At 51.2% G+C, this 17408-nt stretch overlaps 1 long non-coding RNA gene across 1 annotated transcript; it reads left to right on the plus strand.

The window, feature by feature from the left end:
• Window positions 1–5056: 5056 nt before the first annotated feature.
• On the plus strand, window positions 5057–10926 carry LOC123345505. Its single transcript, XR_006572793.1, has 3 exons — window positions 5057–5105; window positions 5732–5845; window positions 6158–10926. It is a non-coding gene; the product is annotated as an uncharacterized LOC123345505 (long non-coding RNA).
• The last annotated feature ends 6482 nt before the right edge of the window (window positions 10927–17408 follow it).

Consider the following 17408-nt stretch of genomic DNA (forward strand, 5'->3'; position numbering starts at 1 on the left):
CACACCTGCCAGCCACAGGCTGATACGGAAGCAGAGCTCTGAGCCGGGGACAGGGGCAGGAATCCCAACAGTTTCCCTGCGTATTTCACAGCAGCGTCAGGCTAGTGGGGTCTCACTCCAGCACTTGGGAGCCTTGAAAATGTTCCCAGCCCTGTGCAAGGGGGTTGTATCCTGTTTGATAAATGGGGGAATGTCCCGTCTCCCCTCCCCCATCACCAATGGGCCCACTCAGAAAATCAGCAGGTTTCTCACACCCGGTGTCTTTCCTCCCCCCACTCCCACCCCTACCCCTACCCCCCCACCCCAGGAGCTCCCTGAAAATCCCCTTCCCAAGCTGGCTCCGTCACAGACATTTCCCTTCCCTGCATCCTGCAAGACGGGCCCATCTGGATCGAAAGATTAACGTGATTCCTCAGCCTGTCGGGGTGATGGGGGAGGTACCAGAAGGGGCTTCAGTCCATGTCACACCCAGATTCCCCCAGGCTCTTCAGACCCTCCCAGTAACAGCATCTCTGAGGCAAATGCTAGAAAAAGAGCAGAACTAAAGGGGCCACTTTGGGGGATTTCCCCGCACTGCCCTGTAAACTCCTCTCCCTGAGGAACAGCGGGAGTCCTCTGGTGGCATCACCTGAAGAACGAGCTGCCCTGGACTCCTGCAGCAGCCCCCAGGGACAGGCAGGCAGAGGCTGAGCCCAGTGGCCCTTCTACACTCCCTGGCTGCCCAAAGCAGCAGTGACTCCGGTGGGGCTGAGATGTGAATCCTGCCCAGAAATCAGACCAGGGCCCCGGGCAGACCCCAAAACTCATGAGACACAGACCCCGCCAGCCCGGGGGTGTCTGACAACAACACACACTGGGAGCAGGGTGGGGGGCTGTGGGGCTGGGTCTCTGTCCCCCTCCCGCCTCCCCACACACCCCTTCCCTCGCAGGGCCCCCCTCACATCTTCCCCCATTCCAGCCTCGCTCCCCTCGGCCCCACAATCCCCCCCGATCCCCTGCATCGCCCCATCTTCCCTTCAGTGCCCCCCGCCCCCATCCCAGCCTGCCCCCCGCAGCCCCGCACCCGCCTCCTGCCCCCACCCCGCTGCCCCGCCTGCCCTCACCCCCGGCACCTCTTTAGCCTCCGCCCCCTGCAGCCCCGGGGTGCCGGGGGAGGTGGGTCTCTCTCACCTTCCCTCCGAGCGGGGCCCCCCAGGGCAGGGGCCGGGCCGGGCCGGGCTGGGGGCTCTGCCCTGGGAGAGGCTCCTGGGGGGGGGAGCAGCGGGAAGGGCCCTGCTGGAGATTTCCCTCTCCCAGCTGCAGCCAGGGCTCCAGGCTCCCAGCACCAGCCGCCCCCCGGGGCTCGGGGATCTCGCCAGGAGCCTGGGAGCCAGAGTCACCGCAGCGGCTGCGAGTCACTTCCTGCGGCCGGTGTGACGACACATTGCGAAACCCTCGCGTTTTGCTACTAGTTGCAGTTTCTGCCGCACAACGTGACCATCTGGGCTCCTGCTCAGGACTTGCTGCCGCCTGGTCCATAGGGTTGCGAATCAGGAGGGACAGGGTTTGTGGTCGAAAACACTCACATTCTGCTTCCTCTTGGCTAATGTGCCAAATTGACCTATTGCAGGGGTCTGGGGGGTTCTGCATTTTAATTTAATTTTAAATGAAGCTTCTTAAGCATTTTAAAAACCTTATTTACTTTATATACAACAATAGTTTAGTTATACATTATAGCCATAGCATGATCAGTTCGGCCGCGCATGCTCAGTGCAGCCAAAGTAGCAAATCTGGAGCGGTTCATGTTTCTGTCGTTACACCTGACCCAGAGATGCTGCAGCGCGAACCCTTCAGCGCTAGGACCCAGAAGCTGCCGGGAGGCGGTTCCGGGGCAGCGAGCGCTGGGCTCCGGCCCGGCCGCAGGAAGTGACTCGCAGCCGCTGCGGTGACTCTGGCTCCCAGGCTCCTGGCGAGATCCCCGAGCCCCGGGGGGCGGCTGGTGCTGGGAGCCCGGAGCCCTGGCTGCAGCCGGGAGAGGGGAATCTCCAGCAGGGCCCTTCCCGCTGCTCCCCCCCCAGGAGCCTCTCCCAGGGCAGAGCCCCCAGCCCGGCCCGGCCCCTGCCCCGGGGGGCCCCGCTCGGAGGGAAGGTGAGAGAGACCCGCCCCCCCCGGCACCCCCGGGCTGCAGGGGGCGGAGGCTAAAGAGGTGCAGGAGGTGAGGGCAGGCGGGGGAGCGGGGTGGGGGCAGGAGGCGGGTGCGGGGGCTGCGGGGGGCAGGCTCGGATGGGGGCGGGGGGCACTGAAGGGAAGATGGGGCGATGCGGGGGGATCGGGGGGATTGTGGGGCTGAGGGGAGCGAAGCTGGAATGGGGGAAGATGGGGGGGGCACTGCGAGGGAAGGGGGGATGTGGAGAGACTGGCGGAGGTGTGGGGGGAGGAGATGCCCAGGCAGCTTCTCCGCCCCACGGGACACAAAGGGGGAAGGGCGGAGAGAAGCTTTTCTCCTCCTGGAACTGATCAAACCAGCTTTGGGAGTGATCAGGGACTAACCCCTCAGGGTGCAGAGGCTACAAAGCAAAAACCCAGCCCCCCCCCCCGCCCAGTGTGTTATTATCTAGGGTGACCAGACAGCAAGTGTGAAAAATCAGGACAGGAGGTGGCAGGGCCGGCTTTAGGAAGTGTGGGGCCCAATTCGAACAGTTTCAAGGGGGCCCCAGCAGGGATGACTTAAAAAAACAAACAAACAAAAAACACATGTAAAAAAACACGTGGGGCTTGTACTCACTGGGCGGTGCTCCGAGTCTTCCGCGGCACTTCGGCGGCGGGTCCTTTGCTCGCTCCAGGTCTTCGGCGGCACTGAAGGATCCGCCGCCGAAGACCCAGAGCAAGCAAAGGACCCGCCGCCGAATTGCTGCTGAAGACCCGGAGTGCTGCCAGGCGAGTAAAAATTTAAAAGGCGCCTCTAGCCAGGGAACGGATTCTCATTGGGCGTGGGGCCCTCTTAGGCGCGGGGCCCAATTCGGGGGAATTGGTGGAATAGGCCTAAAGCCGGCTCTGGGAGGTGGGGGATGATAGGAGCCTATATATGAAAAAGACCCAAAAATCGGGACCATCCCTATAAAATCGGAACATCTGGTCACCCTATGTATTGTCAGACACACCCGTGCTGGCGGGGTCTGTGTCTCATGAGTTTTGGGGTCTGCCCGGGGCCCTAGTGTGATTTTCCTGCAGGATTCACATCTCAGCCCCACCGGAGTCACTGCTGCTTTGGGCAGGCAGGGAGTGTGGATGGGCCACTGGGCTCAGCCTCTGCCTGCCTGTCCCTGGGGGCTGCTGCAGGAGTCCAGGGCAGCTCGTTCTTCAGGTGATGCCACCAGAGGGCTCTGGCTGTTCCTCAGGGAGAGGAGTTTACAGGGCAGTGTGGGGAAATCCCCCAAAGTGGTCCCTTTAGTTCTGCTCTTTTTCTAGCATTTGGCTCAGAGTTGCTGTTACTGAAAGTGTCTGAAGAGCCTCGGGGGAATGTGGAAGTGTGAAAAGGGGATTTGCAGCAGCCATTTTAGTGTTTTTAAGAGACAGAGCAGAAGACAGGCTGTGAGGGAAAATTTAGCCGGCCTTAAGCTTTAGTCAAGGTCCTGAGTTTGGTCAAGCTTGCTTACAGGCCTTGAACTAAGATCCTGCTTGTTTCTGTGTACATGGGGCAGAAGGAGTCAGTGGAAAAAATCCCCTCCCCAGGCTCGACCCAGGTCCACCAGAGCTGCTGGGGAGAAGAATTTAAGTTTGCTCTAATTTATATTGATTTTGCAACATTTCTAGTAAGGAAATGACAAGGCAATGTATGAGCCTTGTGTAACGAGTTTGTGCTTTTAAGCTTTATAAGCCTGTCTGTAACCAGCTTCGAGGAAGCTGTTTCCAATAGCGGTCCGCCCCTGTGCGCTGGTAATCAGTCAAAGGCCTCAGGCTGTTCTGATCCAAACACAACGCGTGGTTGTTTTTCCACAACAAGGCTAACCCTAACCCTAATGTCACGAGATTTGTAGAACCGGCGATTGTGCGAGGCGGATGGGGAAAAGACATGGGAAGCAGTTTTCTAACCTTGCTTTCAGATAAGAATGGGAAGGAAAATGTATAACAAGATTCAGCTGTATCCGTTGATATATGTGAGGGGAACCTATAAATATGTGCTTTAAACTGTTGTACTTTGGAGACCTGCCTAAGAAAGGGAACCCCCCCCTCTCCATAGGCTCCCCCTGCAATTGCTTGAAATAAACTGCCTCTGACTTGCTGCTAACAAACACAAGAGTGAAGACTCTGTTTCTTCCATGGGAATCTGCGGGTGACATGGACTGAAGCCCCTTCTGTAACCTCCCCCATTGCTCCTCTCGCCCTGACAGACTGAGGAATCACATCCACATTTCGCTCCAGATGGTCCCGTCTTCCAGGAGACTGGGAAGGGAAATGGCTGTGATGGAGCCAGTTCAGGTAGGAGATTTTCAGGGAACTGCTGGGCGGGGTGAGGGAGAGGCAGAGAGGAGACAGGGTGTGAGAAACCTGCTGATTTTCTGAGTGGGCCCATTGGAGGTGGGGGAGGGGAGAGGGGACATTCCCCCATTTCTCAAACAGGATACAACCCCGTAGGCAGGCCTGGGAACATTTTCCAGACTCCCAGTGCTGGAGCCTGGACCCACTGGCCTCAGGCTGCTGTGAAATACGAAGTGAAGCTGTTGGGGTCCCTGTCCCTGTCCCCGGCTCAGAGCTCTGCTTCCCATGTCAGGCTGTGGCTGGCAGGCATGTGGGAAATAAGAAATCCCGGCCCTGCTCCGTCTGATGTGGGGGACAGCGAGCGCTCACCTTCTTCCCACCCTGAAGCCTCTGAGCTGGGTGGTGGTGGGATTCTGCCAGTCTGGTCCTCCCAGAGCTTCACATTTTTTTCCCTTTCCCGTGACTCGTGGGATTGTATCTGGGGCAGCAGGTGCTGAGGGAGGGACTCTTGTTGTTTCAGATGCCAGTGACCTTCGAGGAGGTGGCTGTGTATTTCACCCAGGAGCAGGGAGCTCTGCTGGACCCCGCTCAGAGAGCCCTCTACTGGGACGTCATGCAGGAGAACTACGAGACGGTGACCTTGCTGGGTAAGGGATTCCCGTCCCCTCAGATACTAGAACCTGTGGGGTCTGCATGTGTGAATCTGGTCATGTTCTTCCCATGTCAGTTAGATCAGAGGTGAGTGAGTTCCATAATGCACAGCTGCCACGTGAGAGAGACTTGCATCTCCGTGCCCCCTCCAGTGGGACATCGGTGTCAACACCCAAGGGACAAGCTAAAACCATCCCTACCCCTCCAGCTTTCAAAGGGGCATTAGTCCAGCATTGTCCTGTCTGTGTTGTTTCTTGGCTGCACGCACAATCCCTGTTCACTTCCCTCGTTGGGACTAGCTCCAGCCCTGGGGAGGGCTCTGGGCTCTGCAGGTTTAGAAAGAGGCAGGGGTTTAAGTCCAGAGCCGTGTGTGAGTCGACAAGGCCCCCAGAGTGCACAGATCCTGGGAACGCCTAGTGAGGGTGTAGTAATAATTAAACTCACCTCCCCAGACAACTTCCTCTGTGCAAGGGGGCTCAGTGACCACGTTCCCTTTCTCTTGGATTCCACGTTCCTCCAACAGAGCACAGGGACAGGTTCCACTCACAGAATGTCCTTAGTAACAAATACTCCACCAATGCTCCATGCACCCTGATCTGGTCTGATTTCACCCTCTGTGCAGGATTTCCCCTTGCCAAACCTGAACTTATCGCCCGCCTGGAGCAAGGGGAAGAGCCGTGGGTGCCCGATCTCCAGGCCTGCGAGGAAAGAAGGCTTCCAAGATGCCCCCATACAGGTGAGGACTGACACAGAAACCATCTAGGGAGGGAAGGAAAAAGTTGAGAATCCCCAAATATGGTGTGAGTAAGCACCCCCTGTTCTCCCTCGTTCAGCTAGGACAGGGCTGTAGTCAGCAAATATCGCTCAAGACTTTCCACCCATCTTCTTAGCTGCAGGAGTTTCCTTCCCATTTCTCCTTCACTTTCAGTGTTTGGGTGGGTTGTGGAGGCACAATCCAATTGTTCAATCTTTCTGTTGGGTTTTCCCTCGGTGCTATTCCTCTTTCTTCCAAGCACAATGACTCCTGTCTGGATTATCTCTCTCCCAGCAGGTGCTGAGCGAGGGAATGAGAATGAGGAGGAGAATCATCATCAGGAAGTTCCTGGAGAAGTGCAACCCCAGGCGACCTTTGTGGGAGGAGCTGAAGGGAAATGTTTCAGTCCAAAGTCAGCACAAAAGTCACTTAAGAAAAGCCACACAGGAGAGAGACCCCACAAGTGCTTTGATTGTGGGAAAAGTTTCACACAAAGGTCAGACCTTGATAAACATCAGGCAATCCACACAGGAGAGAGAACCCACAAGTGCTTGGACTGTGTGAAAAGTTTCATATAGAGATCACACCTCATTAAACATGAGAGAATCCACACAAGATCTAAACTTCTGTGACACATGACAAAAAGGGTTAAGCAGCTTCCATGTAATTGACTGAAATCAGGCCTTGTTACACATCAGGGAAAACTAAATCCTCAGTACCACTTCCAGGGCTGGCTCCAGGCACCAGACGAGGAAGCACGTGCCTTGGGGGCGGCACTCTTCAAAGTAATCTTATTGAGAGCGGCAACAGTTCCTCAGTACCTCTCTGCATTTGATTTTGTTACAAAATCAATAAGTTCAGATGGCATGAGCCCCAGAGGGACAGATGGTTCCACAGGCAGTCCTCCTTCGATACCCCATTAGAGATTTCAGAAGGTCTCTTACCTCTTGATTGGCGCCTTGGGGTTCGAAGGGGAACAGTCCGCAGTAGCTGCCGCGGGCTGAGCCTGGCGTTACCATCCGAGTCACGGCATCAATAATTGCGGAAGAAAACAGAGTTTTTACTTTAAGGTTGGTTGTAACAAATCAGAGACAGTTTATTCTTAAGCAATTGCAAGAGAGGAACTGCACACCCAGGCAGGGAATCTCTCTTACTCCAGGTAGGGCTCCAAAGATAAACAGTTGGAGCAAGACTTTCTACCTTTTTTTTTAATCGACAATAATGATTATACATGAACAACCTTGCCACTTGCTGAAACCAGAAAATTGGATCTACATAAAGGTCCATCAGCGAAAGACCACCCTGGCTCCACGCTGGAAAGGACCTTATCAAGTCCTGCTGATTACCAACACCACTGTAAAATGCCAAGAACTGACTGCCTGGACCCGTGCTTCTCACTGCAAAAAGGCCTCTCCACCTCAAGAGGACTTTACGACTGATGATCAGCCTGTTTCTCCTCCTGATGCCGCTGTTTTTTTTGGGCAGCAGGAAAAAAGGACAAGATAAAGTGCTACTAACCTCTCCCTTGTCCACTGACAGAACTACCATGCATTTGGCTTGTGCTAAAAAACCTAAAGCATTACAGGGTGATGTGCTAGTAACCTCTCCCCTGCAAAATGCTAAACCACCACTGTGCCAAGAAAGAAGTAGGAACACTTGCTCTACTGAAACCACCAAAGCCCAGGGACTTCTGACCACAAAGAACATTAAAAACTGGCACTGGTGGGAAAAAAAACAAAATGTTGTATACTAGCAAGAAGGAAATTATGGGGACGAGTCTTGGAAGTGAAGTATTCATTGGACTTTGGGGTTTATTCCAAGTAATGCATGCTGTGCTTTTGGACAAGTACCTTCAGCATGTATAGTGTTGTTCAAACAAACCCACACAGGATCGTTTTAGGGGTCAAGACAAAGATGCCACATTTATTATTGATGTATAACTATTAGCAAATACCTTAATACTTCTACAGATCCACTCTCACACACACACACACACACACCAAAATGTTCTGCAGCTGCTGGATAGTTACCAGTCCTGATTGAGTTTGCAGCTTGGGATCGTAGCTCGTGGCAGCTAACTGGCCAGGAAAGCTGAGCACGAGGAGGAGCCGGGTCTCTGTCGGGCGCGCACCGATGCTCCTTGATGTTGATAGCAGAATGTTAAGCAAAGTCTCTCATCTCACCCTTCCTTTTTATAGGCTTTTAGTTTGGATTCAAAGTCTCTAGGTCTCGCTGTGTCACGCCGCCTCTGGGTTTGGTGCTTGATCACCCGTCAATTGCAGGTGTGACTGTCAGCCTGGGACCTGGCTTTGATCTTCCTTCTGTTGTTTCTTTCTTTTTTTAGGGCGGATGCTTCTTGCTTGAGTTAGGGCTGTTGTCTAGTTCTTCAGCCGTTGGCATTTGAACTTTATTTCATCAGGACGGGCTGGTCCTGGAGGTTGATTCTGTCACCTATACATACCTAATTCACACATCTCAACTAGACTAATAAAATTACAGTATGGCTTGCAAAAATGGAGGCTGTAGCACATGCCTTCCACAAAATGCAGTAAGCATTTTAAAATGGGTTTTGAATTACAATATTGCACAGAAGTTTACAATGTAGGCAAAATGGCAAGTGTAATTAAATGGTGAACAGGAGTTACAATGATCCAGTGAAGAACTAAAAACCTGCTGACTACCAACACCGCTGTAAAATGCCAAGAACTGACTGCCTGGACCCGTGCTTCTCACTGCAAAAAGGCCTCTCCACCTCAAGAGGACTTTACGACTGATGATCAGCCTGTTTCTCCTTCTGGTGCTGCTGTTTCTTTTGGGCAGCAGAAAAAAAGGATAAGATAAAGTGCTAGTAACCTCTCCCTTGTCTACTGACAGAACTACCATGCATTTGATTTGTGCTAAAAAACCTAAAGCATTACAGGGTGATGTGCTAGTAACCTCTCCCCTGCAAAATGCTAAACCACCACTGTGCCAAGAAGTAGGAATACTTACTCTACTGAAACCACCAAAGCCCAGGGTTTTCTGACCACAAAGAACATTAAAAACTGGCACTGGTGGGAAAAAATAACAAAATATTGTATACTAGCAAGAAGGAAATTATGGGGACGAGTCTTGGAAATGTGATATTCATTGGACTTTGGGGTTTATTCCAAGTAATGCATGCTGTGCTTTTGGACAAGTACCTTCAGCATGTATAGCACTCCCCAGTTGGCTTTCAGATGATGAATACCAAAGGCATTTTGCTGCCACAAATGCTACTCCTACCATCTCCCCCACCACCACTACTTCCCCTGTAATATACCCAAATACAAATATATTCTAATGAAATACAGTGGCCAAAGCCTTCACGTCTTAGTGATTTACTAAAATTCTGCTCAAAAAAATTGATTCTTTAAAATTCAAAATCAGTCATATAAGCAAACAAGTAAAAAAACAAATGGGTCAATAAAAATAGAAATCTAGACTATCACTACAAATAAGCCCCCAAAATCTAAAATTAATGTGTTCTATTGCAAGGTAAATATAATGGCCGTTCCCGAAATGTATAGCATGTGAAATGAAAAAGTCCCTTATTTTTACTTAGTCACCCAACTAGGGTAAATAATCAAACGTATACCCGAAAAGTCTGTTCTGCCACCGGAAATTTTACCTGTACTAAAATAATCCCAGTAACCAATAATTTAACCTGCACCATATTGCAATATATCCCTTCCCATGCTATTAATGCTAATGCCTCCCAAAAGTATCTAAAAGTGTTTAGCCAATAAATGTGGTATGGTACTTCACCTAAAAAAAAAAAAGAGAAAGCTAAATTATGCTCGGGACTATAAATGTACACTGCCCGTCTCCAGTTTTCAGGTCACCTCTATATATTCTAATTGCTGAAAAGGAACTGCCATTAGGTTAGCACAGCAAAGGGCCTGGGTTTCCTCTAAAAAGAAAAAAAGAAGGGGGGGACTTCACTAATCACCTATAAAATGGTGCCAGTAGCACAGCTGCAATTTGGAATATCTATAAAGGCCAACAACATAAATAAATTGGAAAAGGCCACGGGTCTTCTCTCTGGAGCACAGCTAACCCAGGTACAGGCTGAATTACGTGTTATCTCTGCCCTGAGGTCAATGACCCAGATACTTCTGATGACGATGGTGCTAAATATCACTGAGGCTGGGAAGGCACTGTGGTGAGATCTGGCTTGTTCAGAAGTTCAGGATTTCCTGAATGACCAGCTCATGGCCATTCAGAGTGATCTGGAGGATCAGGCTTTGCCTACAGCTCTTACAGACACTTCAGGAGTACCATCTGATCCATGGCCGTAAAGACTTTCTGGGTGGAAGTGCAGGCATTCGCAGTGCTCCTTCCAAGCATACAGACCGATTGGAGGGATGTGGGTTCCCACATACCGTATCCTGCTGGGTCCGTGGCAAAAATGCATGTGGGATTAAATAATTCACCAAAACATTTGGGAAATTAAACGACCTGGTATGCCTAACCGATTTGTAGTCAGTGCTCCTGGAATAACCCCCGACATTTAAATAAAAATAGGGAATCAATGGACACTTTGGCCTTTAGAACCCCTACAGCTTCAGCGTGTACAAAAACTGAAGCCTGGGGAAGTTGTCACTGTTCATGACAACGTTTGTTGGAAGGGTATGGGACAAAAAATGACCCTACAGAACACCTGCTTTTCCAAGCTAATAATAGCCGCATGTATGTTGTAAGAGAAAACTTCAATAGGCCTCATATTTCTCCCAGGCCTCTATTTATCCAAGGTAAGCTAACTGCATAAGTGAGTAGGAGGGTTGGAGAAGGGGGAGAAGAAAGAAACTTGCCAAAGAAGAAGGAGTGTTAGAAAAGCCAGTAACCGCAAGAGGACAACCTGTGAATAACAGGAAAAGCTTCTTTTGCTATATTCTTAATAAGGCTTGTTTTTGATAAACTTCTAAGTTACTAATAAGGTTTGGAAAAGTGGGTGTGTAACTGTTTGTGGTTTTAAGCTTTAAGGTTCCTCGGAGAGCTACCAGCATATGCTTGAAATAAAGAAGCCTCAGGCTGATCTGATTCAAACACAACGCGTGGTTAATTTTCCACCCCAATGTCAAAGCCACCACTTTGCAAGACATACATTTTAATCTCACCACTGCTGCAGGCAATAGAGTTCTATAATCAGCCCTGAGATTCCAAATAACCCTTTAATTGAACTGCCTTAGTACCTGACCAATTCCAAAATTTGCTTTCACTGCTACCAAAGGTCCAGAAAATCTCTGAATTACAAGGTCAGATTCATATGCTCCAAAATATATATATCAAATTGAAAAGTGTGTCTTTCATACAGCCTATAGGGTATCTGCTTTTTTTACTAATTATGATGTATTGTGCAACAGCCCCATCATATTATTACAATGGGAATGTTAATGGTTTTATTGCTTTTGTTTAGCTTAAAATTATGTTGTCGTAAAGAACATAATAATAATACCTTACATGTTCATACTAACCTTCCATTAGGCGACCCTAAGCAGTCGCCTAGGGCGCCAGGATTCGGCGGGTGGCATTTTGTGCGCTCCCCACGGGGCACACGGGAACTTCCGGTTCCACTCCTGTCGTGCCGCCGAAGAAGGACTTTCTGCCGATGTGCCGCGGAAAACAGCAGCAGGCAATTGAGCAGCTCAATGACTGCCGCTGTCGCCGGCGGCATTTCGGCAGAGGGTCCTTCTTTGGCGGCACGACAGGACCGGAAGCTCCCACGCGCCCTGTGGGGAGCGCACAAAATGCCGCCCCGTGAATTCTGCCTAGGGCGCCAGAAACCCTGGCGCCGCTTGTGACGGTGCTGCCCGTGGGAGCCAGCTGAGGTCACTCAATTAGGGTGAACTGCAAACCAAACGGGGCATACAAACCCCAAACGCTGGTGGTTATTCCAATACTTAGATTTACCAAACCAGCACAAAACAGCTTTTCTAGTACCTCACTGGTCACTTAGAAGTCCAAACCACGCAGTTCCCTTAAAGTGCCCTTAAAGCAAATCTACAGACAGACTTGAATTCAATTCTTGAGGTTCAGATGCATAGCAGAGATCAGCTTGTAGTTGCCAAAAGTCCTTTTAGAAATAGTCCATAGGTTATAGTCCAATGTTTATATTCAGGGTGTCTCCAGTCAGTGACTGGGGATCTCAATCCTTATGGCTTAAGGTTTCCCCCTCTTGAAACCCAGAGCAGATCTGAGATGAAGCAGGATCATGTCCCAGGCTTCTTATACATTTCCAGCAGCCTTTTGGCCTGAGAAAACAATAGGCTTAACTCCTTCTTCCAAACATCCTGGCAATTAGCACAGAGTAATTTATCCATTAAACAGTTCAGATACAGGTTAGCACAACCTTCAAAGAGACACATAGACAATAATACTATTTCCCTCAAGTATCATCATAAATGCTAATATTCCTTTTTTGATCTTTGAATTAAAACTATAGCAATAGACAAGACTTGTTTGCTGACATCACAAGACCTGAGCAAACATCTCCCCTTCTACCTCTAACAATGCAGACTTGTATTTCAAAGCTCTAGTCGGTTACATATCTTCCTAACCAGGTCTTAAGGTTCACCCATGGGTCAGGTCAGTCTATGAGTTAATTAATTCGTTCTGGTCCTGTCACCTTCAATGAGATATTATATTACACTCATAACGTCACACCGCTCCTGTACTAACCATGCATTGTTGTTGCAGCCAACCAAAGCCCATGAGGCTAAACCATTTAATCTAAAATCAAAAATGCAAGGTTTAATAAAAATAAAAGTTTAAAATTGATTGTTGTGCTAGAAGCACAAAAGAGTTGTGTGTGGAAGTGTAGTAGCCATTTTGTGTTGTCAAGTGAGAGAGTAAAAGACAGGCTAACCTTGCTAATAGCGCAAGATTTGTGGAAGCAGGGTTTGTGCTAGGTGGCTGAGGAAATGGTCAGAAATGCTGTTTTTTGACCTGGCTTTAATAATAATAAAATGTAAACTGCAGCAAAGCCTATTTAAAAAAATCCGGCAAAAATGTATAAACAAACTGCAGCTATAATCATTATTGTCTATTTAAATAAAAAAAAAGGTAGAAAGGCCTTGCCCCAATTGTTTATATTTGGAGCCCTACCTAAAGTAAGGGAAATTCCCTGCCCGGGTGTGTAGTTCCCCTCTTGCAATTGCTTAAGAATAAACTGTCTCCAGGATAGGTTGTAGATGGTTGATGATGCGGTGGAGAGGTTTTAGCTGGGGGCTGTACATGATGGCCAGTGGTGTTCTGTTATTTTCCTTGTTGGGCCTGTCCTCTAATAGGTGACTTCTGGGTACTCATCTTGCTCTGTCAATCTGTTTCCTCACTTCCCCAGGCGGGTATTGTAGTTTTAAGAATGCTTGATAAAGCTCTTATAGGTGTTTGTCTCTGCCGGAGGGATTGGAGCAAATGCGGTTGTGTCTTGAGGCATGGCTGTAGACAGTGGATCGTGTGATGTGTCCTGGATGGATGCTGGAGGCATGTAGGTAAGTATAGAGGTCAGTAGGTTTCCAGTATAGGGTGGTGTTTATGTGATCATCAGTTATTTGCACTGTAGTTTCCATGAAGTGGATCTCTTGTGTGGCCTGGTTCAGGCTGAGGTCGATGGTGGGGTGGAAATTGTTGAAATCCTGGTGGAATTCTTCAAGGGCCTCCTTCCCATGGGTCCATATGATGAAGATGTCATCAATGTAGTACAAGTAGAGGAGGGGCGCTAGGGGACGAGAGCCAAAAAACCGTTGTTCTAAGTCGGCCATAAAAATGTTGGCATACTGTGGGGCCATGCGGATACCCATAGCAGTGTCGCTGACTTGAAGGTATAAGTTGTCCCCAGATCTGAAATGGTTGTGAGTGAGGACAAAGTGACAAAGCTCAGTTGCCAGGTGTGCTGTGGCCTCATCAGGGATACTGTTCCTGACAGCTTGTAGCCCATCCTCATGTGGAATATTGGTGTAGAGAGCGTCTCCACTGAGCAGGCTCAAAAAAGAGGCTCTCTCTGGGAAAACCCAGCCATAGGGTAACCCAGTTTGTTACTGAAATATGCCATAGTTCTGGGGAACGTCCACAGACTAACTCCTCAGAGACAACAAAGGACTGACTGTCCCTGTTAGAAAACTCTTATTTGGCCGTCCACCAATAGAAAGAAAGGGGTAAACAAAGAAACGTACAATTCATCTGTAGCGTAGTGTGGAGCTCACCTGTGCCATGGAGTTCCTTGACCCCATGACCCACTAAAGACTTTTCCAGTATAAAGGTTCTGAGTATAAGAAGGGGCGAGGAGAAGGGCTCTGGCCACCTCCCCTGCTCCATCTCTACTTATGGGAGCAAGATCACTTGAAAGACAATAGGAGCATCATTGAGCTGGGGGAGTGGTCCTAGCTGGAAGGCTTTCCAATGAACATGGACTGCTGAAAGCTTTGGGGTGAGAGAAATCCCTTTGCTTGTAAGGGTACGGCAACACTCCAAACCTAAGTTGACCTGTATGAGGTTGACTTATAACCACTCCAGTAATGACTGTGGTAGGTGATGTTCACACAATCCTTCTTGGGTCGGTGCGGCATGTCCTCACCAGGAGCACTTCCACCGACCTAAGAGGGGCAGTGTGGGGAGCTGAGAGCCCGGACTCTCCAGTCCAGCAGCAGCTCTCTCCCAGGACTGTGGCTGCCCTACAAGCTCTGTGTGAAGTCCCCCCCCCCATCTAAGCCCCATTCCCTGCTGGTCAGAACTGAGTCTAACCCGTCTGTCCTCCGGTTACTTCTTCCACCATCAGAAAGCAGAAGTTGTTCCTGACGCATTCCCAGCACTTATTGCACATTGGGTGCTGTTAGTGTGGGCAGGTGCCTGGTTTTCAACCATGAAATCCAGTCGAAAAGGGGACCTGACAATATCTGGTCAGATCTACTGATCGGACACACAAAGTCGAGTTACTGCGGGTGGGGAGGAACTGGGTCATCACTCGCATCAGACCCTACTCAGCCGGGGCTGCCTCCTATCTGCTCTGGGCAGCTGCAGCTACTAGGCCTGGCTCCACAGGCAAGTCCCTCCTGACCTAGCCAGGGAGGGGAGGAAGAGAAGTGGAGGGCGGGCAGAGCCTTGGAGGAAGAGGGGGAGTTGGGGCAGGGCCTTGGAAGGAAGAAGTGGGGCAGGGATGGGACCTCAGGGGGAAGAGGTGGGGCAGGGAAGGTTTCAGCAATCCTGCTTGAGTGTCCATTTTTAAATATTACCAAGTTGGCAACCTGAGTCGCTAGCTGAGAAGTTGTTAAAAATTTTAGCAAGCGTAGAAATAACATTTTTTCCCAGTAGCAGACTTACTAGCTAGTAATAAATAAATTATGATTTTCACGTTTATAGGTGTAAGGGGATTGTTGGCCTCTTACTGAAACTTAATGAGTTGGCCACTAGTTGGCCATTTCAATCGTTTGGCCACCTCCTAATACCAAAAGAAAGGGGAAGGGCCAATGAGAAATCAAGATCCTGAGACTGACAATGGAAAGGGGTCAATGCTTTAGGTCAGCCTGATTGACAGGCCAGGCAAGCCAATGAGGGAGTCAGCAGCCCGGGGTCCTCTCCTCTCCTCTGTGTGAGCTGGAGCTGGCTGGGCCAGTGCAGAGCAGGAGGTGCCAAGGAAAGAGAGAGTTGGGCTCGACGCAGAGCAGCAGCAGTGCTGTGGCAGAGGGAAACTGGAGCAGTTCAGAGCTGGGAGCAGTGAACCAAGGGGATCTTGGGCAAGGGGCCCAGGGCAAGGAGACGCCCTCAGCCAAGAGGCCTTGCAGGCCAGACTGGGTGTGGTTTGAGCATTGGGCTGTTAAACCCAGGGTTGTGAGTTCAGTCCTTGAGGGAGGCCACTTGGGGATCTGGGGACAAATCAGTACTTGGTCCTGCTAGTGAAGGCAGGGGGCTGGACTCAATGACCTTTCAAGGTCCCTTCCAGTTCTAGGAGATTGGTATATTGCCATTTATTTATTTATAAATAACCCTGAGAGGAAGAGGCTGATCTAGGAGAAGAGTCCTGCCACCTAGAGCCTGAGGGCATGTGGCCACCACCAGAGTAAGTGTCTGATCCGTAGCATCCCTGCAGCACAGCCAGGGCTTGGGCAGGAGGCCTGGGACATGGGAGGAACAGACTGTGAACTGCCCTGGCATCCCGCAGATGCTGTTTGTGGTCCCGTTCCCCCCCGAGTGGAGTGACATGTTTTCCTTTAATCTTTCCCACTTTTCTCCTCATTTTTGTATTAATTGTTGTTTAATAAATTGTATTTGTTCTGAACTCTGTGCAATGATCAGGGAAGCGTCCAGAGTGAAGGGAACACCCCATGATGGGGATACCTGTCCTGGGTGATCACAAGAAGATTGGGGGTTGAGCAGCTCAGGAGCCCTGAGCCCAGCCTGGGAGTTATGGGGACCAGAGTGGAAGGGGAGGGATCCTTGAGGTCATGCAGGCCTTTGGGTAAAGGACTCAGATTCTTTCTCTAGCCAATTCCACCATGGCTCCGTATAAGCCAGAAAAATTCCCCCACACTAGGAGGAACGTTCCCCCCTCTTACCTGTGTGCACATGTATTGGCTTCTCCTAAAGTTAGTTAGGATTCATGGGGAAAGTGTCAGAGCGGACACCAGCGAGAGTTCCTGGCCATACTCTGAGGCCACCAAATTTGGTCATGAGACCCCCTGGGCTAGATGCTCGTGATGGGCCCTTCTGACCTTAGCGCCTGGGAGTGGAACAGGAGCCGGACCCAGAGATGCTGCAGCGCGATCCCTTCAGCGCTAGGACCCAGGAGCTGCCGGGAGGCGGCTCCGGGCAGCGAGCTCCGGGCTCAGGCCCAGCAGCAGGAAGCGACTCGCAGCCGCTGCGGTGACTCTGGCTCCCAGGCTCCTGGCGAGATCCCCGAGCCCCGGGGGCGGCTGGTGCTGGGAGCCCGGAGCCCTGGCTGCAGCCGGGAGAGGAGAATCTCCAGCAGGGCCCTTCCCGCTGCTCCGCCCCCAGGAGCCTCTCCCAGGGCAGAGCCCCCAGCCCGGCCCGGCCCCTGCCCCGGGGGGCCCCGCTCGGAGGGAAGGTGAGAGAGACCCGCCCCCCTGGCATCCCCGGGCTGCAGGGGGCGGAGGCTAAAGAGGTGCCGGGGGTGAGGGCAGGCGGGGGGAGCGGGGTGGGGGCAGGAGGCGGGTGCGGGGCTGCGGGGGGCAGGCTGGGATGGGGGCGGAGGGCACTGAAGGGAAGATGGGGCGATGCGGGGGGACCGGGGGGATTCTGGGGCTGAGGGGAGCGAGGCTGGAATGGGGGAAGATGTGAGGGGGGGGCACTGCGAGGGAAAGGCGGGATGTGGGGAGACTGGCGGGGGAAGGGGGGGGGGAGATGCCCAGGCCGCTTCTCCGCCCCACGGGACACGAGGAGGGAGGGACGGAGAGAAGATTTTCTTCTCCTGGAACTGATCAAACCAGCTTTGAGGGTGATCAGGGGACTAACCCCTCAGGGCGCAGAGGCTACAAGGCAAAAACCCAGTCCCCCCCCCCCCCCCCTCACACCC

The sequence above is a fragment of the Mauremys mutica genome, chromosome 12 (assembly GCF_020497125.1).
Source record: "Mauremys mutica isolate MM-2020 ecotype Southern chromosome 12, ASM2049712v1, whole genome shotgun sequence".
In the NCBI taxonomy this organism is placed as follows: Eukaryota; Metazoa; Chordata; order Testudines; family Geoemydidae; genus Mauremys; species Mauremys mutica.